Consider the following 27,424-nt stretch of genomic DNA (forward strand, 5'->3'; position numbering starts at 1 on the left):
GGAAAGCAATCCTGGTGCTACAACTGGAACACCTAAAGTCTCAGTGCTGAAGATGGAACCAGCACCTTTGGAAAACCATGGCTTGAATTTCTTGTAACTGCTGCTGCATTTGAATCAGCACAGCAGGGATAGAGACTCAAAAGCTCTGAGAACAGGAATCGGTGAACTGAATTGAGATCAGAGCTGGTGGGGAGCCCTGAATTGACCTGTGGTGAGTGAGAGGAACAGAGACCCTTCCATAGACTAGGAGGCTCCAACAGAGGACATTCTGGGACTGGGCAGACTAGCCGGAACAGACGCTGCATATTCCCCTCTCAAGTGGGATTTTTGGGGAGCACTTGACCTGGGTGATGCCATGGACTAAGACCCACTAGGCTAGCCCAAACCAGGTCCCTGTGCCTGCAGTGCACCCTAATGCAGTGAAGCCTTCAGCAGGTTGACTGACCTAGAGGGATGAGCCCAGTATAGGCTGCCCAGGTCTGTGTCTCCCTAGTACACTGCAGTGGGCAGGAACACCTAGCCAGTGTGATTCAAAAAACTGTAACTGACAAAGAAAGAAACTGGGGCTCCTATATATACTTGTATGGGAATAACAAACGTATGGGAAAAGGGAGCAACAAGAAAGGGTCCTCATTCCCCAATTCTGAGAATGCAGATCCAGGAAAGGTAAATGCAAAGGAGAATGAGGACAGAAAACATGGAATATCAGGCATGGCACCAATAGACATAAAGCGATATCTCCAGAGCCTCATAGACAAGTTCAAATGTGAAGTATTTAACCACATAAAACAAGATATAAGTAGAATAATTAAAGAAATATTAAGCACCTATCAAGAAAAAACAGATGGTGGAATGGAAGAACAGAAAAAAAGGGGAAAATTGTTTGATGGAGAAAATAGAGAAAAGGCAGAATACATGAAGCAGGTTCAAAAAGATTACCAGGAAACTAAAACCTATTGAAATCCGGCATAACAGCTTGAAAGAAACTAAGGATAAAGTATCTGAACTGGAGGATCGATTTGTAATGTGGGAGCATGAAAAGAAAAACTTCTTAAAAATAACAAGGAAACAAGCAGTAACAATACAAAGGCTAGAAGATGATAAGAGGATCTATAACTTAAGAATTAAGAATGTAAAGGAAGAAGCAGGGATACAAACAAATGAACTACAAAGGCTATTCACAGAAATAATCAAGGAGAACTTCCCTAATGTGGGAAAAGGTAAAGATACTCATATCTGTGAGGCATACAGGACCCCAGCCACCTACAACCCAAACAGAACTACACCCAGGCATATAATAATCAAAATTCCAGAAATCCAATATAAGAACACAATATTAAAAACTGTCAGAGACAAGAAACAGATCACTTACAAGGAACACCCATCAGTTATATGTGATACTATTAACAAAATCTTTTATAGAAAAGGTGATAATACAGAAACCATTGTTCCTTTTCTGTTAATTGGTTCTAAATATCCTGTAATACTATCATTCTCTTGAATGGTTTTACATTGTCTTGATATGTTTGATGCTACAGGATATGAAGTTATACTCAAAGATTTCAAGGAAAGCGATACTATGGTAACTACTTCTATGTCGGAATATCTTGTGGTGAAACACTATTTTGCTTAAATGGTTATGTTTTGCCCTGTGCTGTTTTGTTGTTATGTCCTCTTTTATCTCAGGCTCCTTTATTATTGTTTATTTTTTATTTTTATCTTTTTAATTAAGGGAAAACATAAATAAAAATTAGCAGGCTATATTATAGTAACCCACTTTGATTTCCTATTAACTTGATTTGAAACCCTGTATTGCTCTCATCATCATGTTTTGATTGATTTTACTCTATTCTGTTTTGCTTGATAGTACCAAGTTTGAGAGTATAGGCAACAACTGTGAAGACAATAAGATTCACTATGATGCCCATTCTGAATTGACTATTATTTTCTTTTGAAGTCCTGCAATGTCACCACTGTTTTGGTTTTTATTGGCTTTGTTCTTTACTGTTTTATTCATTTTATTATAACTGATGATATAGGCAATTATTTTTAACATAGCAAGAGCCATTATGGTAACCATTGTTGATCTCCTTGTATTCTGTTTTTACATTATGTACTATGTCCATCCTTTTGATTTGACTGACTTTGTTTTGTTATGTCACATTTGGTTTTATTCTTTTCAAAAAAAGTAATAAGTACTGTAGGATTAGTAAAACCCAATATGTGCAATTATCATTGTAAAAAAGAGAGGAAAAGAAAGTACTCTAAAGGATATAAGTGCATGTATATTTAAGTGTATAAGATAGATAACCATATTACTGAGTTTTTGTTGGATCATTGAACATAACTGTTTGTAGTCTCACTGTTTTAATGTGAGACTTTATATGCTTTAATTCTGTAACTTGAACAACTATTTCTAAAATGACAATATGTAATCTATTAACTAGTGGTTTCTTGCTGTTTATTTTTTTTGAAATTCTGTATAACTTGTACCCTTTTTCTGTTTTTTTTTCTTTTTCTCCTTAAATAAAATTTTTTAAAAATGATGGGTACACATATATTGCTGTGGCATGATATTTTCAATTTTCTTGGGGAAATACCCAGAAAAGAAGTAGCCAGATTGAATGAGATTTACAATGCCTGTTTTTGGAAAAATCTCTACAGTGATTTCCACAGTGGTTGCACCAGTCTACACTCCCATCACCAATGTCCAGTTTAACAAGCTGTTTTTGAAATTCCCACTTTTCAAAACAACAGTAGGATATGAGAGGCTGTCTAGACACAGGCCATAACATTATGACCCAAAAATGGGGTCAGAATTATGCACGCCCTTTTATGCAAAAACCGTTTAATTCATCTGTAAGAATTGCCAAAATTATGACTGTTTCAGCATTGCTGAAAAGTCCAAGTGCTAAGTTTCCTCTTAAATTTAAGGCAAACTCTTAGCTGTGAGCCCTTGTACAAATCAGAAGTTAAATGATTTCAACATTCAGTAGCATAAGATTAAACATGTGCTTTTTAGAAGTTACAAATGGGGATAATAAATGAATAGGACCAAAGCAAGTCCAAAACCCAGCAGGGCAAACATTAAGTCCTGTAGTTCCATGTACAGCATATGAGGCAATCTGTGGCAAGATGTGAGTTTCAAAGGACTTGCGTGGCTTAGCACTTATGGAACTTTTGGTGGTTGTAGCTCCCACAGCTTCTCCCTTGGGCCTGCTCTCCTCCTTTCTTGCATCTTTGGCTTCACTCCCACAGTTTCACACATTGCCCTCTCAGGGGCACAATTACCTGCACTCCCAGGTGTTCTGAGATTGGAGTGGCAGCTTTCTTAATCCCACAACTCTTGCATTCTCTGTGTGCCTAAAACCAGTGCAATGTGGATGATGCCAAGGTCTCCTGCCAGCTGGAGCAGTAGAGACGCTTTCTCCTCTCTTAGCTGTAGGGGTCAAGTGCCTGGATTACTGGGTACTCTGAATCCAATTCTGAGGGACAAATTTTCTTTGCTGTCACCATTCTGGAACATGGTACTCTGCAGGTCTCTTCTCAAAGCCAAGTCTTTCAATTTTTCAGTTTTGGGGCAGCAAAGGGTGGAGACTTGCTGCTTCTCCTGATAACCTCAGGCCATATTTTCTATCCTCTTGTTTCTTCTCAGCAGTTGGGATCACCTCAGCTGTGTTTTTGTTTTCCACAGCTTTACTGGAGCCTCTGCTCTGGCCAAACTCACAACATTTTATATCATTGTACTGGGCTCTCTATTCTTGATTCTCCATGTAAATCCTGCCACTGTCTCAACATTAGACTGTCTTGAAATTTCTTCTGTGAGGTTAGATAATTCATCACCCTTAATTTTAGTCTTCAGCAAAGTATCTTGCACAAGCAAAACACAAACAAACTTTTTGCCAAGCCGTATCACGTGGAGTTCAGCAGTCAATGTAGTCCTTCTTTCCAGCAGAAATCTCCCAAGTCGAGTCTCTACCAGCAGGATTTGTATTGGCCTTCTCATTTTCTGAGCTTGACCAGAATCTCCCATACAGAAATTCTGCTTTTCATGCCAGTTCTACTCTTTCAGGTGCCATATCTGAACTTTCCCAAACTCTTTCCACAAATTATTCCCGAAAGTTCTTGAACTGTATGGTCAGCTATAGTCACCACAACCCCATCCCTGGTACCAAATTCTGTCTTTGTTACTTTTTTCTCATTGCTGAGACAAAATACCTGTTGCTGAAAATTAAAGAAGGAAAGGTTTATTTAGCTCACAGTTTGTAGAGGTTTCAGTTCATAATCAACTGCTCAAATCAGGGTGTCATAGAAAAGGGACAACAGTTCATGGTGGTGCAAGACAGTAAAAGCAAGAGCAAAAAAGCAGTGAAGCAAATCTTTTCCCTTCCATTGTATTGTATGCAGGCTACTCATCCTAGAGCACCACACCCTAGTGTAGTGCTCACAACATCTCTATGTCCTCCTGTTGCATAGTATGTTTAAAAAATTGAGGAGCCTGTCCCCTTGCTAAGTTGAGCTGGAATTGCTGTAACTCTGTTTCCTGAGGGCATGTAAACAAGAGGTCTCCACAAGCTGTCTTCAAAAGCCCACTTCATCATGTTCACATGGGTGGGACATCTAGATACAAACCATAATATTTGCCTTTAGACAGATATCTGACAGCCTCTTTGGGGCAGTTAACTGAGAAAGGCTAGACATTTGCAGGCTGGCTTTGGATTTTTCTGGTGTTCTTAATCACTAACTCTGTAGACCTTATTGGGTTATTCCCCTTCAAGTGTCCAACTTCATTATCAGTCAAAATTACTTTCCCTATGCATGTGTGGTAAGAGGAAGTTCTGTTGAAGCCCTAGTGAACATTTGCATCAACATCTCTTTCACAAAATTCTTAATTGCTTTCTAATCACATGAATAAAATAGTTACCATTAATAATTTAAAGTGGGGAAGGTTTATTTTGACTCATGACTTTCTGAGGATTCAATCCCTGCTTGGTTGGCTCCAAGGCAGGAATTTCATAATGGAAGATTCTTCCTGAGAAGGACTGCTAATTCTTGGTGACTAGAAAACAGAGAGAGAAGAAAGGAGTGGATTGAAAGTCACCCTTCTTAGTCACAACCCAGGGAACCACATCTTTTAGCAAGCCCCAATCTCCCAATAGCACATTTGGGTAGGAACTGCAAAGTGTATTAGTTCCCATGATCCATTTGCTTTCCAAACACCTGAGACTCTGGGGCACTTTACACCTAAGCAATTACATCAGAACATCTGCTTTTTCATTTTGATGACTCTGTGCCCCCAAATCAGGACCACTAAGAAAGAGAATCTTTTTAGCACTAACAGAGTTCAAGAGAAAATATGAACAAAAGATCTTAAGGAAAAATAGGGAAACACACAGATGGGAAAATATTTAATCACACTCTGAAAAATGAGAAGTATTTTTTACCAGCCTACCTAATTAACAATATTTTTGAGAAAAAAATATTATTTTTTTCTTGTTTTCCATGGAAGGAAACAATAGTATAATACTATGCTTCTCTCTCTCTCTCTCTCTCTCTCTCTCTCTCTCTCTCTCTCTCTCTCATATATTTTTATTTGTAAACTTTACATAACAGTAGTGAAGAACACAAACAAACCACACATTCTTCCCTCAGTTTCTGGGGCAGAAGGAGACCAGAAAGATGAGATTTCAGATTCCTACTTGGTCCCCTGCCTGGCTTTCACTCTTGGATAGGAAACACCCTGATGGTTTTATGAACTGGTAGAGGCAGACTAATGTATGGGGTACTCAATCTAAGGCACCTGTGTAGCAGTGTCACAGGCACCTGTGGCTCAACTGCAGGCCCCTGGATAATGGTGATCATGAGCTCAACTACAGCCCCGTGAGTTCTTGCATCATAGCCTTGGGGTGCAGCCAGCTGGGTTCCGCTGTCATAGATGGCTCCCCTGGCAGATAGCATCTCACAACCTCCCTTGAGAGCTGGCTAAAATGGTCAGCCAGGTTTCTGCTTGTGTCCAAACATTCTGTTGTTAGTAAGAATCTCATCTTTGGGATGCTATCAACTCCTGTGAACAGGGTGTAGGTCGCAGGTGTGACCTGAGTGCTGTGCTCTTCTGCATGGCTGAGTCCAGTTGTCAGTTGCCACTGTAGCACAAGGCCACAGGGACAAGACTGTGGAGCTGGTGGTCGGTGAAGTTATTTAGCAAAGAGAAAGAACCTTTACATTCAAACTGTTAATAAACATTTTTGTTTTGTAATCTAGAACAGTACAAAAGCTTTTGCATGAAAATTTCTTGTCTCATTTTTTCCAAAACTGATAAATGATATGATTCACTAGTTTAGCTTATACACTTTATAAAATTATTCTGTGACTTATACTGTGCTTATAAAGCTATACTGTGGCTTAAATAATAAATGGAAAATGGCCAAAACATTTGAGCAATATATGAACCATGATTAATATAAATGAAAATATGCTCCCACAATATATTTTTCAGTAAAGTAGAATAATGGAGCGCTATTTTATCTCTCATGTTTTCAAAGCATGTTACCTAGTGTTATTAAGGATATGGGGAACATACTATTCCTGTAGATGGAAGTATACATTGGTGCAAGATTTTGAGCAAATTGTCAGTAACAATCAAATAAAAAGTACATAAAATGCTGGCCCACAAATTCTACTTTTAAATTAAGTTTCACATAGAAACACTCAAAATGTTGGAAAGGAGTGTTTATTGACACTTTGGAAAAAACCATTATAGAAAAGTTGAATTTCTGTAAGTATGTCAATCATGATACCAGTGTTTTGATACACTCACTGATTAGATTCAATGATATAGTCATTGAATAGAATAAACTCGTTTGTATATTCTGAAATAGATGTTTGATATATGCCATTGAATTTAAAAGTAAATTTCAAGTTAATACATGTAGTATCATTCTATATTTGTGTTTATTCTGTGTCTAGGTATCTGTCTGTCTGTCTATCTCTCAGTCTATCCATGTATTCCTATCTGGAAACACATACAAAGAATCAGAAAGATTAACCAATGATGGTCTTCACATCATAATTCTGTATTTTTTATTTTTTTACTTATAATTTATAATAAAAATTAGGAAAGAACATGATGTTCTGAGAAGAAAATTATGACATTGTAATTAAAGCTTACATTGTTCAGCATAAGGAAGAAAAGTATAAAAGTATAACATATATATAGAATACATAATCCTAGGCTGCAACTATGTAAAACTAACAAATAAAACTACAAAGTCAGCATAAAATTACAGAAGAATAAATACCTGCATGTTAAATGTGCTTATTTTTGGGACATAAGAGTTGAAAATTATGGGTATTTTTCTTGTTTTTCCCAAATACTGCATAATGAGCCAGAATATATTAAACTTTTAGTGGAGGTAAAAACTTTGTAAAATAGTTAATTTCCTTGAAGTACTGTTTTAAGTATTCCAAGAGTGGGAGTGGGAGATAAAAACAGATGACTGACACATTTGCAGACAAAATCCACAGTTTCTCTAAAAGCTTACATTGGGTAATGTTTTGAATATTGACTCTGGAGCCAGATCATTGGGCTTCACCATCTATGAAGTCGCACCCCAAAGTGTAAATATGTCAACATCCTACAGTTTTCATGACAACCACAAACAAGGAGCCAAGAACCCAAACCCATTTTCCCCTCTCTTATTCTCTTGCATTTGTGGAAGTTAGAGGCTGAAATCAGCATCACTGGGTCAAAGTCAAAGAGAAGCAAAGCGGTGCTCCCCTTGGAAGACCCAGGAGAGAAGCCGATCTACTGTTTTTTCTAGACTCTGGACTTGCATTCCTTCAGAGTCCTGGTCCCTGCCCCAGCTGCCATCTTCAAAACCAGTGATTTGCATCTTGTTTCTGGTGTCCTGAGCTTGCTTCCCATCTCTTTGTGTTATCTAACCCATGGCATCCTGTTACAAGGATGCTTATACAGTACACTAAGTGCTCCCTCATGTAAATACAAAGTAATCTCCTTATCTCCCATTCCTTAGCTTAATCAGAGCTGGTAGGCCCCTTTCTCAAGGATGTAACATTTGTAGGCTCTGGCATTAGGGCAAAGTTATCCTGAAGGACCCCTGTCCAGTTCACTGCAGTACATGTGCAACTTGTGATAGGAATGTCAAAAAGGCCCAGAAAAGTACTAATAAAGGACATGGGAATTTAAAGGAGGCAAACTTCTCATTTCTCTGAGGATATTACAGGTGCATAGAACAGCAGCAAATACTGCTGTGGATAAGTGTTCACCAAGATTGGGAATCACAAGCTTGAGGGGTTACATAATCCTTCTGTTCCTCCATCTCTCACCTTGTTTCCCTCACCCACAAACTTTCGTGATCTGTGTATGGGTTCAGTTTCTGAGTAACTAAGTTCTTTTTCATTTCTGAGTACTAACTCCCTCCCATGGAAGGCAGAGAAAGACTTCTCTCACAGTTTTAAGATTAAGCAGGTTAATGGTTGGGGGACTAGTTTATATAAGCTACCTTCATCTGCAAGTATTAATGTATAGTGCAGATTTCCTACTTATTTCTGGACCTTCTGATGGGCCAAAGGTCAGCTAATTTCTTGGCTTTGTTCTACTCCTGCTATAAATTGGAGTTTTAAAAAATATTTTCCAGGTGTCAGAATAGCTGACTTCCCAATTGGACAAAATGTGAATAAACTTGTTTATCCATTTTCTTGAGACTTTCTCGTATTTTCAATGGAAAAGTGAAGAAATGCAAATAATCAGAGCCTAGTTATATAATGCTGACCCCTTCTCAATATTGTTCATTCTCCCATTATTATTACATCTATGGAAACATTGTTGTTACCAGGAATACTTGAATAGTTATCCATAGAATGCGATGTCATTGAAAATTCACTTTTCCAAAGATCCAGCCCATTACAGAACAGAAAAAAAGATGCTATGACTGTTTGTGAAAGTCAGTTTTAGTTCACAGCTTAGGTAAAGGACTCAGCCAGATGGTAAACACAGGAAAAAGAGTAAAACTCTGTCCTGAACTAATCTACAGTGTCAACAGAATTCAAAATGAGAATAAAGTAATCACTATATTTCCTTATTTGATCTCTCCTCATGTTTTCTTTCCTCTGTTAAACCTAAAACATTTTAATCAAAACTTATTTCACTACTTCTACAAAGTTTTCACATTTATTTTCAATTTTTTTCCTTCAGAACACTGTCATCTAAAACTTAAATGATTTCCTCTAGTGAATTTCTTTTGGGAAAAAAAGTGACTTTCTTGTCGCAGTGGGTGGTTCTAGCCACCTTCAGTTTCTCAGAAGATCTCTCTGAAATTGTTAGACACAAAATTATGGCTTCTATACTCTGTTGGTTTGGCTGAATAAGTACTTATTTCTGTTCTTGAGGAGTATAGAAGAGAAAATCTCTGCAGTTATAAACTCTAGGTTGCAGTTATTCTTATTACGAAGACACTTTCTGACTCTCTTTCTATAGAAATTAACGACTCAGGTCACCTTGAAGTGGTTAATGGAATGTGAGGCATAATGAATAGTGAAGGTGAGGACTTACATTGGAGCGCAAATCAATCTTTATTTCTACTGTGGAGATGAAAGAACTATATTTTCCCACCTTTTTGGCAATGGCTAGAGGGGAAAGGCGTCTTATCATATGTTAAGTGTGGAAGATGGGATTTTTCTCTTCGTGCTTAAATTCATTCTGGGTTACACTGGTTACAGATGGGAGCCTTTGGATGTAGTCATCTGTGCTGTCTTCCCAAACACAATGCCAAAGAACATCTATAGTTTACAGAAAGTAAACAAAGTTCTGAATGACCACTGCTCAATTGTTCTCTGATATGTCTTTAAACCAGTGTTCATTAACCCAAATAAGTCTGTAGCTCCATCTAGTTTATATCAGAAAGAACATGCAATTTCTTCCACTGGGATTAAAGTATCAAAAACAAAAGAAAAACTAATTAAACCTGCATTTTAGACCCAGGCATTGGTGACAGATTGAGACTGAGTCTTACATTTTAGTTTTTCTCTGAAGAAAAACTATAAAAATTACATCATCATATACTTTATTAAATAATAGAAGGTGGTAAGAAAAAGTAAAGGATGGTCTACAAATAACACTCTAATATCAATTGATACAAGAAAATTTTTCATCATGTGATATCTATGGAGCATACTTAGATAATGCATGAACTCAGTGTGAAGATACATGAGGTAAGAACTTTGAAGACTGAATGTGTTTTCACATTGGTTGTTTCATTCTAGCCTCTGTGACAGTGACAATCATCCTATTTCACAGATTAGAGAACTGAGGGGAGGATAACTTCTTGTTGGTGGCTGTCCTGCCACTTGGTCTCAAGGGCAGTGTAGATCAGGCTTCTTTGGTTTTGTGAGCAACATGACAGTGCGTTCCTATGGAAGCACCTTCTGCAGGAAGCAAGGGAAGTCGTAGGTGCCTTCCGTACCATTGTGATTTCTTGCTCTCATGACTAAATAGGGCTCCACATTGTAGTGTCAGAAGAAAAGCAACTGGAGTGCCAAGTCAGACACTATCTTTAGATTTCATAAAGCAAAGGATGTCTGGGCACACAGGGTGCAGCTGATGACAAAATGAGACATTTACTGATACAAAGGTCGTTCAATACAGCAGTTTTACTTTGCATGAGTATGAATGTGTGTGTGTGTGTGTGTGTGTGTGTGTGTGTGTGTGTGTGTGAAATGTGGGTGTCTATACCACTCTGAAAACATATTCTTGAGGATGGCAGTTCCCCAAGCTTCTTTAAATTCAAGCTTGTGAAATACATTGCTGTGACAACAAACACAAAATATTCACCTTTCCCTGGTGAAGCACATCATTCCTTAAAGGCTCTGCGTAAATATGGTGCTATACATCCAGGGTGCCCCAAGGAAATATTTTTAGATAAGTTCAGCAGGTGGGACAACCTAGCCCATTATGTTTTTAGTTATTTTAGAGATGAATTCTTTGTATTGGGCAAAGCTCATGGTTGCACATGTGTGTGTCCATACACACACACAAACACACACAGCATTAAGAATTGGCTGTGTGTGCAGACAATTCTTAATGTTGTGTGTGCAGCAGACTGACAGGTGTGACAGTAAAATGCAAACATCTGCAGTGCATCCCAAGAGCAACTCATTAGGAAGCGGGGTGATGTGGGTGTGCCATGGTGGCACCAGCACACTCTCTGTTTGAGTTCGGCAACCAGTTGTGTGTCCCTCCTGTAGCACCGCTGGCTACAGTTGTAAATGAGTTACTGCATCCCAGGCTGAGCAGCAAACATGGCATATTAGGAAACAGATTAGAGAATATTTTGCTGCTGAGCTGTGTTTACATTCTGAAGAGATTATTGGTGAGTTTAGGGGTGTTTCTTGATAGGAAATGGAAACAGAGACTTTCTGCAGAAGCAAGGTGATTTTTATCAATGACCCAAAGGCTGACAGACAGTTGCTAATGTAGAGTGAGCACAGTACATGCCAGAGTCCTTCTCTCCCATGGAAAGGCCCTTGCAGCAACAGGTGAGTGGACATTAATATCCAGTGGGTCAACAGAACCTAGAATATGAAAACAGCTTGATTTTCAGGTAACTAGTCATTAATTTTAATATTATTAACATTAATGGCAGAACAGGTTCCTCGCAGATATGCACCAGGAAAAAAAGAAAAATATCAGTAAAGAAATAGAATATTTAACTATGACAAATCAGGGCGTTGTGGACAAATATATTTCATGTTCCCGATGGAAAGAAAGTCTCATTGTTTCAAGCACCATGTGTGGGATAACATAATGTGACTGTTCTTTTCATAGATGTTACCTATTTTATCTTCTTAAGAGTCAGTAAAGACGCATCCTTTGAAGACTATTTTTCAAGAAAGAAATGGAAAAAGTGAGAATTCAAGTGGCCCAGATCACTGTGTCTGTGATGCTTCTAACTTACCATAATCTGGGGGTTGATATATGTCCTCCAAGGTGTCACCTTTGTTGTTTTTATCTCTCTGCTCTGTATTTTTCACTTCCTGAAGGGACATGATGAGCTTGTAGTGAAGCTCTTTAAACTTTAGGCAGGATTTCACACCCTGCACAGGGATCATGGGATGTAGGTTGTGTGTCTTCTATGTCACAGCTTCCGTCTGTCCCATTTACCCTCCCATTGCTGTTCTCTGCCTTTTCCCTTCTTCACCCATTTTTTCTGTCTCTCAGTGCTGATACTTGTAGCATTAACTTGCATAAGCAGACAATGAGGTATAGTTTGAAGCTATGAATCAGAAAGGCTACCTATCTCTTCTTATTTTAATTTTAGTGCAAGATACACCAAGTTCTCACAGTTCCTCTGAGAATATATTTCATCAGGCATTTACTGAGCACTTGCAATTTGCCATGGATAGTAGAGGAAGCGCAGTCATTTCATGTATGTCATGAGGGAGTGTTAGCACTTTATTCTCACATTAAAATGACAGGCATTCTACTTTTCAGACGTTGAAGCAATAAACATATACATCGAAGTAAAAGGTAAGGACTATTACTTTTGTACTAAAAATAAACCAAGTGCAAACAATATGCAATGCAAATAGAGATAACTTACTTGAATAGAAACAAGAAGCTTATAGGAAAAGGACCATTGGTCACTGGTTGTCTGCCAAGTTGAAAACATTTTCTTCTGTTTCTTTCCGTGATGATTTAGAAATATAATAGGATGAGTGTTTTTCATCTTAATTGTTATAATTTATTTAATTTTCCTTATTTGCTTTCCTTTTGCAAATTGTTACTACTGTTTCATTTTAGATGTCTTCAAATAACCATTAAAAGTTTAGAATCTGGTGTCGGAGCTGGAACAGTAGCACATTGAGAGAGGTCGGTGATTGAGCAATGCTCTTAGTCCCAAGAGACACTGAAGCTTGAAAAATATGTAAATAGGATGGCTGCTCATTGGTGCTTCAGATTTGAAGGCACCAATGGTCTGTGAACAAGATGTTTCAGGACTGGCTGCACAAAACATTTCCATTGGATATTTATTTCATAGGCAAGATTTACTGGCAGGATGTGGCTCTGTGGATGCTTGGGGGATCTAGCTGAGTCCTGAGTTTTCCTTTGCATATGGTAGTATTTCTTTTCAAAAACCACCATTTAATTTATTATTCCCTTACCCAGGACCATATTGTTGACACTATAAAATGTTTTCCTCTAACATTTATTATTTACACAAAGCGTTTACTTAGCAGCTGTTATAAACTAGATCTGAGTAGGTACCATACACCTTCCCCAGGAATTTTACTGTTGTTGTATCAATGAAGATGGCCTTCAGCACTCCTTTAATAGCTTCCATTTTTCCAGTTGATTGAATTTGCTGCACTTCAGTTATCTCATTTGAAGTTATAATGGTATTTTAAGAACTTTATTAATAAATTTTTTATAAGAATTAAGCAACAGTATATATAAAGTCCTTAGAGACTACCTGATGCAGGATAAATACTGTATGAAAAAAACACATTTTTTGTTTTGTGATTAGTTCCTCCTCATGTTTGGGAAATTGAATATGGGCTTTTGAGAATAAATGGAAATTAGACTTCTCCAGTTGTAATCAGGGCAGCCCATACAGTGGGGAGCTGTCCAAGGAATGTTCAAATAGCAAGAACTAGCATGGGAATCAGTACATGTGTGTTAATAACAACCAGATACATTTCCAAAAATGCTAACAGCAATTGCATTTAGTATCTAGAAGGCATGTAGAGCTAGGCAAGTATCTTTGCATAGACTACTGCATCTAGTACTATTAGTGTGACCTTGGACAAATTAAATTCATTGCAATTTATTTTGTAGTTCAATTGTCAAATAAGATTTAATTACTATCACACTGTATGTGATCATTAGAAAAAACCTGTAATATCAAAATCTTTGTTAAATATCTTTGTATCATTTGAGATACTTTGGCTGAAACAAATCTTCTCCAACTCAGCCACCTCAGAACATGTTAAGGGACTTGTGTCGGAAAACTCGAAGAGATGTCTTTTCTCCTTTTAGACATGAGTCTGAGAAGAATAACATGCTAAGTTATAGAGTTGATTTTTGTGACTTAGAGGAATCTCTGTACATTAGCAGTCAAGGCAATCTGAGTGCTTGAAAATAGAAAACAGACAAAGGTTAGCAATGGCATTTCAGAGACGAAGTGATCTAAAAAAAAAAGTGTTTCTGTATAGACACTTGAAAATCTCAGTCTTGGAATCGTTTGTTATTGACTTTTGTGGCACCTAAAGCTATCTGTGGGTATTACATAGAGTGCTTTGAAGGCAAAGATCCATAGTTTGGGACTCTCTCAGACTTAAAGAGCTATTAGCAGGCTTATAACTGCTACATGGGGTTCAGTATTTTACTCCTACAAACCTTCCTTGATCCTTGATAGTTCATGGAGTAAATTGTTATTTTAGCCTAAAAGCAAGCAGAAAATTTTCTGATGAAATTTTCCCTTAGGGGTTTGAGAAAATCAGCCCCATAGTCATTTTTGTGTGACTTCAACATTCGATTGTGAAATACTTAAAACAAAAGAGACACAAGAAATCAATTCCTGATTTATTTATTGGTAACTTAGGAGTTTTCCCAAGCCTTCAAAGTAGCAATAATTCATTGTAACACCTTAGATTAATTACAAAATGCTTACATTTTCTTTGTGTTGCTTTTGCTACTTTTTGCAATTATGAAATGAATAAAAAATACCTACACTGAAAGAATGAAATGAATATATATATATATATATATATATATATATATATATATATATAATGTTTGGCTATGTCTTGCTACAGAGTAAGTGTTATACAGTTGTTTGCTATTCATTATTATAATTATTTCTATAATTTTTATTACTTTGAAAAGTTAAAAACCATGAAAGGGGGGAAAATTGTAATTTTCTACCCAGAAATAACTTGTAATCCACCAAATTATTTCTTTTAATTATGTTACTCTGCATCCAAATGGGTTTTTGTCCTTTCCTTACAAAATTAGCTTTATGCTAATGTATTGTTTGGCCATCTACAATTGTATGTACCAATTAATCCTGGGCATTTTTATGTCATGAGATACTCTTCCATTGTGTTCTCTACATCAGATTGATTTAAATGATCTCCCACAGGTAGGTATTGAGTTGTTTCCATTTTTGACATGGTTACTAAAATGATGAAAAGGACTTGCTTTGAACTATTAATATTCATGATGTGAATGAAGAAGTTAAGTCCAGAGCGAGCAAGGAATAGAGCAAGGGATGTTGGAGGGGCAGAGCGAGAGCCCAGGTCTTCCTGCAGGAGTCCCACAACTTGCCCATCACCCTCTGCCAAGAGCTGAACACAGAAGAAATGCATTGTGATGGAGCTCCATGTTAGGACGTACTGAGACTCTTCACCATGGCACATAAGTGAGGCTTTTGGAAGAGGACTGGACAGCAGAAGTGTCAGAGCTCACTTGCTGTGAGGAAGTGGTAGCTGGTTGGAAGACGTCATACCCAGGGTGAGACCTGGAAGGGTTTTCATCTCCGGCCCTGGCACCTCCTATTGCTGTCTGCTTCCTGGCCACCGTGACCCGAGCAGCTCTCCTTCGCCAGACCCTTGTGCGAGGTCTTCCTGCTTTGGAACAGCCGAATGTGCTAGGACTGAGACTTCACAACCTGCGCTACAGAAAGTCTTTAAATTGGCGGTGTTGAGTATTTCTTCCAGCAACTGGGAAAGTGACTAAGACAGCCAGCTTCAAGCAGCCCGGGTCCCTGGAAGATCCATTGTGCAGGACCAAGAAAAATCATCAGTAGTCACTGAGGAGGGCACACTGCTTTCCTGCTCACCTCTGTCCACCTGCTGCTGTTTCTCTCTGGTGGACTGGAAAGGAATATGCACAGCTTAGCTCTGTGGTAAGAGGAATGACAAAGACAAGGAGGTGAATCTTTTCTGTTTACTGGATTTTTGGGTCACTCTCTGGATTTGCATCATGACTCAGTTAGGTCCTGTTTTACCTTTCAGAGGAGGCACAGACTATTAGGGTTTTTTTCCCCAAGGATCCTACATTAAACATACATATCGTGGGCTCCATGCTATTGACTCCTGAGGCTATAACGTCTTTCCCATTTTTGAGTGAGTAAGATTGGCTGGGATGTTCTTAAGCTTGTTGAACTTTATCCACTGATCATATTTGATTCATTAATTCAAATAAGGTTCATTTTCCAACTATTATTGGGGAAAAACCCACAAAATAAAATTTTATCAGACAACTAGGTTCACAGAGCTTACGTGTTAAAGGTGAGAGACTAGCACATAGAAAGATAGACAACCATGTCAGATTATGCCAAGGGTGACTGAAAAGTACATTATGTTTGAATAAAACAGACTTATTATAGGAAAAGACATCTTACTGTGAAAGACAGGTTATAGTGTTGGAAGTGAGAGGAAATATTTTGAGCATGTTGAGGGGTATAAGTGGAAATGTATCTTTTGCCGTAATAAAGCTTCCCATTTCAGCATTCACTGTGCTTTCTGATCATTTCTTATTTATCAAAATTTATGGCAGTTTCTGTCAAATAAGAGCACAATGCCATGTTCTCATCCATCTCACCCACTGGACCTGAGGTTCTTAGCCAAAGTCACAATGACCATTCAAGGGGAACATTTTGAATCCATTCAGGACATCAGGGCAGGCAGGAAGCACAGCTAAAGATTCTCAGCAAAGGAAACTCCAGAGCTGCTGCAGGATGTGACAAGCACGATGAGATGAGTATGTTCTAAACAAGTAGTACTATTTTGAGGTGATTCACAGCTGCATGTCTTTCACTGTAATAAAAAAAATTGAATGTAAACAGTCCTATAACTTTTAGTAACACCATATGACACAATTAATGGAAAATTAAAGCAGTTTAAGGAAGAAAAAAGGTGAGAATATTTTTGTTGAGACAGAATATGGAAGAGGAAATCTGTTAGAATATAGGCCTGGGAGGTAGGGATGAGAGAGCTCTCACACCAGGAGAAGAGCAAGAGAGATAGGAGGTGTGGATCACAGCATCTGTGGTGTGAAGGATGATCATAATCCTCCTGCCTCTGTGAACTATGTGTACAAAAAATGGTGAATGGCAGGCTTGTCACGCACATCAGCCTGATCCCTGAAAACCATCAGTCTTCTGTTTTCATATTTGTAGAAGTAGATTGGTGGAGATGGAAAGGAATCTGAGGATGGGGGAGACACAAGGGCATGGAAAAGGAAGGAAAAGAAAAATGATTAATATGTAATATGGATGCACACCCATTACCCAGTATGAAAAGTATTCAGTATCTATTGCAAACATGTATGAATAAAAAAGATTAAAAATGGAATTACCCTGAAGCAAATCTCTGCTAGACCCAAGGCTGGGCAGAATAGTGAACAAAGCACTTATCTTTGCCTCAGTCTATAGTACAACCAAGAGGTAAATAATCTGTCGAGGAGGGTGGATAGTTGAGCGCAGTGAAATGGGTGTCTTCAGGGAAATGAGATCAGGCAGGACACAGGGTCAGCTGCCACGGCGGAAAGTGTGATGCCCCAGATCGTAAACTCTGAGAGGTGCTTAATGGTGCAGCTATGTGGGCACAGTGCTGATGGTGTGCCAAGCAGTGTCTCCAGTTCGTCTGGCACTAGGAGCTGGTTTTATAGAAAGCAGTGTCCCACCAGGGCAGCCAAGATTCCTCACATGCACGGTTTGCAGGAGGGCTAACACCTATGAGATCTAGCTCCCCAGAGCTGCTGCGGCCCTCTCTGGGTGACTGAAGCCAGGGCAGTGACTGCAGGCACCTGGGCACTCCTGAGGGGCTGCTAATTTCCTAACAGGTCACAGAGATGGAGAACCTGGCACTGCATACAAAGAGATGCCACAAGAAACTGTAAACTGCGGGCTTAGCATACTTTCATCCAAAAGTATGCTATCCCTAAGTGGAAAAAGAAGGTTGTCACAGGATTCATCATTGTAACATGAAAGAACAACTCATAAGTCACAAAGCATTGGTGAAAAGTCAAACTGAGCCCGTCTATGACCACCCTTGCAAACTCTTGCAAACAACTCATATACTCATTTCTTTATGACCCAAAATGTCTTTGATGAATTTATGTATGATGCTAGATTGACAGTGAGATATAAAGACCAAAGAGCCAATTTCAGAGAGAGGGAAACTGAGTCATAAAAAAGCAAAGGACATTCCATGCCACTAAGGTTTAGAGGTCTTGGTCTCCTGAGTCTGCTGGAATCTGATTCAGGGCGGCTCCCTGGCTTCTTAACAAGGTAACTTATTTTCCTCTCTTTAATGTTCTGGAAGTTTTACGTGATATTTCTGCACTTTCCTTGGATATCTTTAAAATTTTATTTCAAAAATTTACATAATAATAAACTGAAAAATAAAAAAGATGAATGCTGATTTTGTCTCATCTTTGAACCCCCTGAGTACAATTTCCATGAAAACTATGAGTAAATTTATTGTCTGAATATTATTAAAATTTTAACGTCATGTATCAATCATCACTTGTACTGAAAATGAACTTAAATAATGAGTAGCCTGTGAATACACTGTTTGTTTTATTCTAAATCTTCCATTTTCTCACCTGCTTCGCCCTACTTTGTGTGTGGAGCATCCTCAAGGAGGTCTTTCATAAGTAGCGTTCCTTAAATGGAACATTTTCTGTGTTGTTGATTGTCCAATAACGTCCTTTCTCTGCACAATTGTTTTATAATTTGATAAAGATGAAATTCTAGGTCAAAATCACATTTTTATGTGATTGAAATTATTACACATCCATTATTTAGTGCTAATAAGTCTGCATTGATGGTATTCATTTTTAAAGGATGTTCCACCAAGGATTAGGGATTTCTAAATATCATTTGTGTCCTTAAATAACAGGTGCATGTTGCAAAAACTTTTAGTACTCATCCTTTTGAATGGGTGTGTTGTTTCCTTCTGAAAATTAATGACCTTTGACTCTTTTGGGAATTTCTTTTTGACATAGCAATACCGTCGCAATTCCTTTTTATGCTCCCTGACTTCTCTCTCTCTGCCTTTCTCTCTCTGTTTCTGTCTCTCTCTCTCCCTGTCTCTCTCTCTTTCTTTCTTTTCTTCATCTCTGTCTGTCATCTTACTGTACAGTCTGGAATAGGTTGAAGTTTCAGGATCTGTGTTGCTTTCATAACTCTCCTTGTAATTTCTTTTAGTCCTGCTACACTATGTTTCAGGAGAATCTTATTTTTCTTCTTGATTGATAATACAGTCCCAAGATTTGAGACCTTTTTATTCAGCATTGGGTCCAATTATCTACACATTTATTTATTTTACATATACAATATTGATTTCTAAAGACTTCAATCGATTATTTTTCTTACCCACATCTTTTTATAATGAAAATCTCTCCTTATGCTTTTAGGAATAATGCTTTATTAAAATCACATTACCATTTACTTTTTCTCTAAAATATCAGTTGCTCAGAGTTTCATATTTTTTGTTATTGAATTCATATATCTTCCTCTGCCTCTCCCCTCCCCAACTCACCCTCTTCCCTTCTCCCCTTCCCTCTTTTTCTTCTATTTTAGAGTGCTGACAATGAAACCAAGTGTCTCATGAGTGCTAGGCAAACACTATTGTTGAGTCACACCTTCAGCCTAGAATTTCACAACATTCTGTCCCTTAAGTGTTTAGAGATTGTTTTTGTTTGCTTGTTTGTTTAGTGATTCTCTACTCCCTGGTCACCATTTGATCTGGTTAGACTCCTAGCCTTTGTGGGCTTCTTGCTTTGATTACTTTATTAAACTTCTGGAGACTGTGGGTTTTAGTGCAGAAGATGCCTCTGCTGTAGTTTGGATCCCAAATATTCTGCAAATGTACAGATGCTAAAATCTCAGATTTCAGCCCACTGTGCAACTTGGAGGTAGTGAGTTTGTAAGTGGTGGGCAGCTGGGAGCAAATTGGGCATCAGAAGTGGTAGCTTGAAGGGCTGCTGAGACCCTACCCTGTGCTATCTCTCTCCTGCCAGATGGCTGTGCATTTCCCAGCCACACACTCCCTCCATGACCATCATCTAGATCCAGGCCCCAGATGACAACACCAAGTGACCACAGGCTGAAGCCTCCCCTGGCATTTTTGACTTGTTTCTAGTCAATAAACATGTTATCGGTGAGGGGGATGTCACTCCTCTGATTGCATTATATAAACCCAGGAAGAGACAATCAGTAAGTCAGAAAGATTCCCAGCACACTGACCATATTGTGATAAGACTCGTGCCAGAGCCAGGTGGCGTGGGACTGCGGGGTCCTTTAGTACAGGATACGGCCTCATCAAGAAGCAACGAGAAATGAGGGGCCTGGGTCTTCCAGCTTCAAGGATCAATGCCTATAACCACAAGGAACCCGGAAGCTCCAAAGAGGGCAGAGTCCAGCTGACACCTCTCATGAAACCTTACAAACCCCTGAGCAGGGTCCCAGGCTCAGGTGAGCCTGGACATCCGGCCCCAGCATGACTCAGATGGGATAAAACACACATAAACCCCACTATATCGGTGGCAGTCTGTTACTTTGTGTATAAAAATGAATATTTTTAAAATTTATACTCATTTTTACAGAAGTGGTAGCATTCTTCATATACCATTTTGCAAAAACACATGTTGGGAATCTGCCGTCCAGTAATTTATGAAACTTTCCTTATTCTGAAAATCACATAAGATTCCATTTTTATTTGTACTGATTTTTAACATTTGTGCAAATAGTTAATGTCTATTTTGCAATTGTAAATAAAGATAGTGTAACTTTTTAGGGGGATATGACATTACTTTCTTTGTAGCTAAAGCAAGGTCATTCTGTCTTACCAATGTTGTTGGAATGCATTTTACTTTGCAATCTATTTAGTTTTTCTTTGTGTACAATGTCTGTTCTCTGTGTCTCTGTCTCTCTCCTCTTTCTGTATTTTTGTTTTAGAGGTCACCTTAATATTTATGCTTTATATTTATGCTTTGTGTATAAAAATGAATATTTTTGCTTTATATTTATGCTTTATATTTATTGCCTTTATTCTTCTTTTACCTTTCACAATCTGCTTTGTCAGTTTTAAATGGTATTCTTTTATTGTACTTCCAATTCATATATAATCAGTGTTGTGGTTTTTTCTGTCTCCTGTTCTCTTTTTCCCGCTCATTTTTCAAAATTGCAACCTTTCTACTCTTTCAATGCATGCTTCTATAGGTATGACCTTAACAATCTTATGTCTTCTATTAAATATGTACTATCTCGGCCAGGTATGGTGGTATACACCTGTGATCCCAGAACTCTGGGAGGCTGAGGCACAAGGATCACAAATTCAAGACCAGCCTGGGCAACTTAGTGTCTTAGTAAGACCCTGTCAAAAAAAATCCAGTAAATTTTAAAAAGAGGAGGAAGGTATAGTTCTGCACAAAGGTACAGGATTCAATCTCCAGCACTGAAGGAAGAACTGTCACTCTGCTCTGCTCTGTCTCCTAGTTGTGAAGATTTGCCACATGTAACTTAATTTGTGCTTAGTTTTAATCCTACATGGCATGTGTTTGGATGGGAAAGGAAATGTGTAAAGGTTTTGATTCAGGTGTTCACCAGATATTCTTACCATCAAGCTTGCTTTCCTGACATTTTTCTTCTGTGTCATTTCCATATCTGAAGCTGGAGAAGGCCAAATGCCTGTCCTTAAGCTGCTGATCCAGCACCACTGCCATAGTTGTTGGTGGCTCACTTTGCACCCGGTTGCTGGATGAACTTCAATTTCCTGGTTTGTCTGCTCCGTCAAACAGGACATGCATCCTATGTTAGTTCCTTAATCCACCAGTCAGTGCCCCTGGGCTCCTGCAATTGCAGCCTCAATGGAATTTCAGAAGGGCTCTGGAAAAAAATAATCTTGACATAGTTTGAAGAGCTGAAAGTCACGCCCCACCCCATACCTGTTGTGTGCACACCCAGCTCTTAGGGTTATGGAGCAACCTCATCTAGAGTAGGGATGGGCACATCAGGAGCTGGGTAAGAAGGGGCTGACTGTGCTACAGAGGATGGTGGAAAGGCTCAGTGCACAACATTGTGGCAGGGAGAATGATTATGTATCAAGTTAAAGGCTCAATGGATTATGTAAGAGCTGGAGAAGAAAGTGAGAGAGAGGAGAGATGAGGACCAGGAGGACAGAGCTCTGCTTATGCTCAGAGTTTACTCATGAGTGCTGCAACTGATCAGGAAATTCATTTTTAAAATAAATAACCAGAACAGTACATGAGGAGCTGGACATTTCTGTAGAGATCTCCTTTGGTTCCCTGGTGCTCATAGCCATTTTTCATCTTGACATCTTCTAGAGATCTTTAACTTTTGTGCATTGAAAAGGGAATTCTCCCCACACAAGATTATTTTCTATCCCTGTGTCTTCGCATGATTCCTGGCTTTCCTTTCCCTTGCACAGTGACTTAGTCACTTTCTCCTCACTAAGACAATACTGCACACCCTCACCTTAAGGAAGGAGACATTTACTTTGGCTCAGTTTCAGTCCATCATTGGTGGACTCCAAGATAGGACAGCACTGATGGTAGGCATAGAGGAGGAGAGCTGTGCATGACATAGTATCCAGGGAGCAGAGAGATTAGGGGAGGTATCAGAAGGGAGGAAAACTCTTCTGCATCCTGCACCCAGGTCACCCACATCCTCCCATCAGACCCCACCTCCAACAGTGAGTCATCTCTGGGCTCCCACTATCCAGTCCCCTACCCAGTGTTCCTCTTATGAAAGCAGGGGACTCTGAGGGACATTCACATATAAACATTAACGTGTGCTCATCCGTGTAAGTATTCTGTGCTGATATCATCTGCAGCCTTCACACTAGGACACTCAGGTCTTAAGTAGCCTTCTATCTACAGTTGTATTGGGATCTCTGAGGTAGTTCTTTAGCAATAAGAACAGAAGGATGCAAATGCATTCAGGGACCCAGGAGCCTTCTGAGGTAAGCTTTCTTGATTAAGAATATGGAGGAATTTCCTTATATATCATCCCTTATTTTTATAAGCTTTTTACAGATGAGACGAATTTGGAGAGGAAGGGTCAGTAGAAGACAGATAAACTGGCAGAGAGAAGAGTGGGATCATGGGGCAAATGAAGAGAATATTTCTTAATATATATACAGTGTTAATATGCAGTCATACTTAACAACCTCTTTATAAGTTGTCTTGGTTTTCATCACTGAGATAAAATACCTAACAGCCACAAGTTAAAAAAGGAGTGGTTTATTTTGGCTCATGGTTTTTAAAGGATTTAGACCATAGTCAACTAACTTCAAAGTAGAAGGATGGGGTGGAAGGGCCTGGAGGAGAATAGAGCTACTTACATCATTGCAATCAGGAAACAGGAAGAGGAAGGAGCTGGGGAGGGAGACGATTACTTTCAGGTCATGCCCCCAATGACCCATCTCTTCTGATCAGCCCATCAGCATATTTAACTGTGAACTCAAGACGGAAGAATCCACTGATGAACATAACAACCTAGGATCCAACCATTTTCTAAGAGCCCCACCTCTGAATATATGAAACTTATAGGGGAGATTCTAGATCTAAACCATCAGAGATGTTATGACACTCCTAAGCTGTTGGGAAGAACTCGCCTCCCATGGTAGAACATGAAAATTCCATAGGGGTACCTTCCAGCTTTTTAGTAGTTTTGCTTGTAATCCTGATATATGAGCCAAATTATGATAATTTCAGCCCATTAGGATTTTGCATGCCCTGCTAAGGATGCAAAAAATCAGACACCAGAGAAAACCATTTCAGTTAGGATGAGTACATTTGCCATCTACAGCTTTTCTAGGCTGGCAATGGTAGTGATCCCAGTAGCAACTGCCTAGCGTCCAGTGACTGAGTTTAGAATGTGAGTATACACACATGCTCCCTCTGGGAGAGGGCAGGATTGCTAAGCACACCAGTTCTGTGTTGTGATTTTGGCTATGGTTCCTGACTATTTACCAAAATCTGGCCTCCCACTATTTCAGAGAGCTGTTTAATAACCATTTGCATAAATTTGCCCTATTTAGCTCTGTGACTAGGAACTCTAATTAACACACTAAATAAATCATAATGTGCCTTTGGGACTGTTTACTTCTTTCTGAAATTACTGTCTGGCCTGATATTTCAGTAAGTCAATTTAACATCATATATAAATTCATCAAATACTTTTTTGATAGAAATTAAAGAAACGAGAGTAGGAGTTCTTTGAAGTGGAAGTCATAGGCCATAGCGTCGGCCCATTCTGATTTTTCAGATAGTGTTTCATGCTCATTTATTGTTTTCTAATAGTAAATTGATTAATGATATGACAATGAACTTTTTCTTCCCTTTTGAAAAATCCCTGTCTTTGATAGAAGCTTGTTAATCTCAGAAAGGAAGCAATTAATTTTTTAGAAGTGTTAAAGTAAAATGCAAATGAGAAGTGATCTTTTCAAGGGGCGTGCAATTTGGCATTGTGGGCAAAATAACACTTTCTATGGGAATTGCAGTGTTCAAGCTGAAGAGATAATAAAGGCAGTTTGAAATGTTGTCTGGAAAGGGAAAGAGCTCCAGGGAGAAAGGCCTGAGACTCAGAACATATAAACTGAACATTCAACTATTTTCCAGGGGAGGGAAAATGAAAACTTTTTTGAGAACAAAATAAAGACTTCTTCAGACTATTTCCTTCCGGAAGATATTGCAAAGCATTTGACATTCACAGACCTTTACGGATAATGTGAAATATTTTTTTCAGGTTACCAGCACATAAATATATTTCACACATTTACCAATGGAAATAGTTCAGTATCCTTGAGCTGGGACACATTTATTTGACAATATGTTAAATTTGTTTTAAAACATGTAAATTGAAAAAGCAGATTTACTTGTGCAGGTTTCACCAATAAAAAACAAAACCTAAAAACATGGAATGAATTGAATTTTTTTTATAACAACAAGAAATTTAAGAGGTTAATTCTCTTCAAGTAGTTTCAGAGTGTTACATTCTACATCAAGATGTTCCTAAGCAGGGGAAAAACAATAGTGTACTTTTCCAATCACCTTAAAAATCACTCTGACACTCTTGTGATGAAGAGGCTTAATGTGAAAATGTCCAGTACTCTCTAACTAGCCTGAAAACATCGGTAAGAATTGAGTGCTTTCCCCTATTTCTGCATTTGAAACTTTTGCTGCACAGATGAATTTTCTGGTACTGTGACTGACAGGTGCTTCCTCAGATGCATGGTTGGTCTGGATGGTGTTTGTCTCAGCGCCACAGAGGACACTTTTTTACATCTTTTTAGTATTGGCTGTGCGCATCACAATTCTTCATCACTTATATGATGATATCCTTGGTGTGTACATTGATCAGTATTTGCCTTTAAAAGCTTGTGAGCCATCATCTACAAGAACTGGAAAATGAGCTAACCAAATTTTGATATCCAGAATGATGTTGTTGTTTCTTAATTTATCCATATTGTCTTTGACTGAAATTTATTATCTTTTGGGTACTGGACATTGCATTAGGTGAGAAGAAATGATGACGGTGAATAAACAGATTGGACTTTTGAACTGATAGCTAGTGAGGCATACAATATTAAAAATCATACAAAAATTAACATAGGAATTGTAATAAATCTTGGGAAATTATATAAGGTAGGGAGAGACAACTGAACCCATATTCTGTGTGGCTGTTGCTTGCACAGGGGTACTTTGGTTCATGAAGTTAATTCTTTCCACTGTTCTCGTTCCAGAATTCGTTCCATGATTCTGTTTGCGTATGCTTGAAATTCATTTGGGACCAGAATCATGGAACAATTTCTGTGACTAAAATTGTGGAAAGAACTAAGTCTGTGAACTGAGGTGCCATTGCATTCCAGTCATCCAAATGACTGTCAAATATCCCTTTACTAAGAGATGGTTTAACCATTTTCATCTCTCAACAAACCCTACTATTAGCGCCCATAATATGGAGGCTAATTTGGTTCAAGTGATGAAGATGAGTTCTCTGAGGTGTAACTTCTGAGCTGAGAACAGAAGCATGAATTATCTGTGTTCAATAAATAGGAGAAAGAAGACTACTTCAGGTAGAGGCAAGGTTTTGTGTTAATGACACCAAGTTGTGGCACTACTTGCTGGTGTAGCTGGCTCTAATTTGCCACTGGAGATACACGGTTGGCTCATACTATACAGTGTTTGTGCACCTGAGCAAAACTGTCAAAATACAGCCCTTCAGTATAAATTTAAAGAGGAGACCTGGAAGATAGCACAAGCAAATAGAGAGCAATGTTAAGAAAACAACATTCACTATGTATTGGAGGCAACTTACTATGTAAAGGAAGGCACCTTATCCTGAGGATCAGGATGATTACATAAGATAACAAATGTGCTTATAGAACAGAAAAATATAACACAGAAACCAGTTTTTTCTGCCATAGAGAAAGATACAAATCTTTAAGTGGGCACAAAGTTCACCTTAGTTTGAGACACAAGCTTGACAAGTAGGTTTTCAAGACATGATTTTAGACAAGTTAGTGAGCAGGTATTCCTGTGGGATCCCTGGGCTTTGGAGGTGCGGTGTACACCCCATCTGAGTACTTAGTGCAAACAGCAGGCAGTGACAGGCTAGCTCTGATTCTCATTCACCGCCCATGAGGGCTGAGTCCGTGGGCATCAGGTCACCCACATGCAGTGGCTATGGGCAGATGCATCATCCTCTTTTGGCACTGATGATGCCTTGGGGAAGAGAATAGGAAAAACTACTAAAGTATCCTCAAAGAAATCCAGGTTAAGACAAGGAACTGTAGGCAAAGCAGTGTTTGGCTTTTTAAAACAATAATTTACAGTAGTCAAAATTGAAACTAAATTTAGTACAGCTATGGAAATTCAAGGAAGATGAAAATTTACATGAACATGTTGATGATTAAAAGAAGTCACATGCTGAAATAAAACCTTTGGAAGAGGGTTTTAGGAAAATAAATATGTGCAGGCCATAGAATGGAAGACCCAGAACTCAGGGAAAATAGTAATTATTCCCTACTGATGTGGAATCCATGGCAATAAAACATTAGCAGGACACTAGATCCACAAAGAATCCTGTGCTTCACATAGGAGGCAACTAATAAACACTAAGAGAATGGAGGAACACATGAGAGACGTTTTTAATGTGAAGTGGCATCAGTAATCATATGCAACCAATGATTCTTGTTGTTCAAGAAATACCTTAAATGTGCAAGAATAGTATAACCACCAATGAAACAAATGATTCCATAAAGTAGAAGTGACAGAAAGGAAGCAAAACTTCCTTCATGTGACTCCACAGATGTAATCATTCAGTACTAAATCACAATAGTGCTTGACTTGTGTTCATATACATAATAAGTT

General features: G+C 38.6%; 1 protein-coding gene across 5 annotated transcripts in view; it reads right to left on the minus strand.

The window, feature by feature from the left end:
• LOC106025983 (ankyrin repeat domain-containing protein 26-like) overlaps positions 1-27,424 on the minus strand; it is a 162,102-nt gene that overhangs the window by 30,042 nt on the left and 104,636 nt on the right. The window contains exons 25-28 of one of the 5 annotated variants that reach the window (XR_010049030.1): positions 23,392-23,509; positions 21,646-21,914; positions 16,622-16,836; positions 14,588-15,891 (exon numbers count right to left, since the gene is read on the minus strand). The gene's annotated coding sequence lies outside the window, so the exon portion shown is untranslated. Of the gene's footprint in view, positions 1-14,587; positions 20,404-21,645; positions 21,915-23,391; positions 23,510-27,424 lie in introns of those variants that run through there. The other 4 variants (XR_010049028.1, XR_010049029.1, XR_010049027.1 and 1 more) reach the window with 4 other exon arrangements.

This window comes from Cavia porcellus, unplaced genomic scaffold (genome assembly GCF_034190915.1).
Source record: "Cavia porcellus strain 051 isolate PalLab524CR breed Dunkin Hartley unplaced genomic scaffold, mCavPor4.1 scaffold_8, whole genome shotgun sequence".
NCBI lineage: Eukaryota > Metazoa > Chordata > Mammalia > Rodentia > Caviidae > Cavia > Cavia porcellus.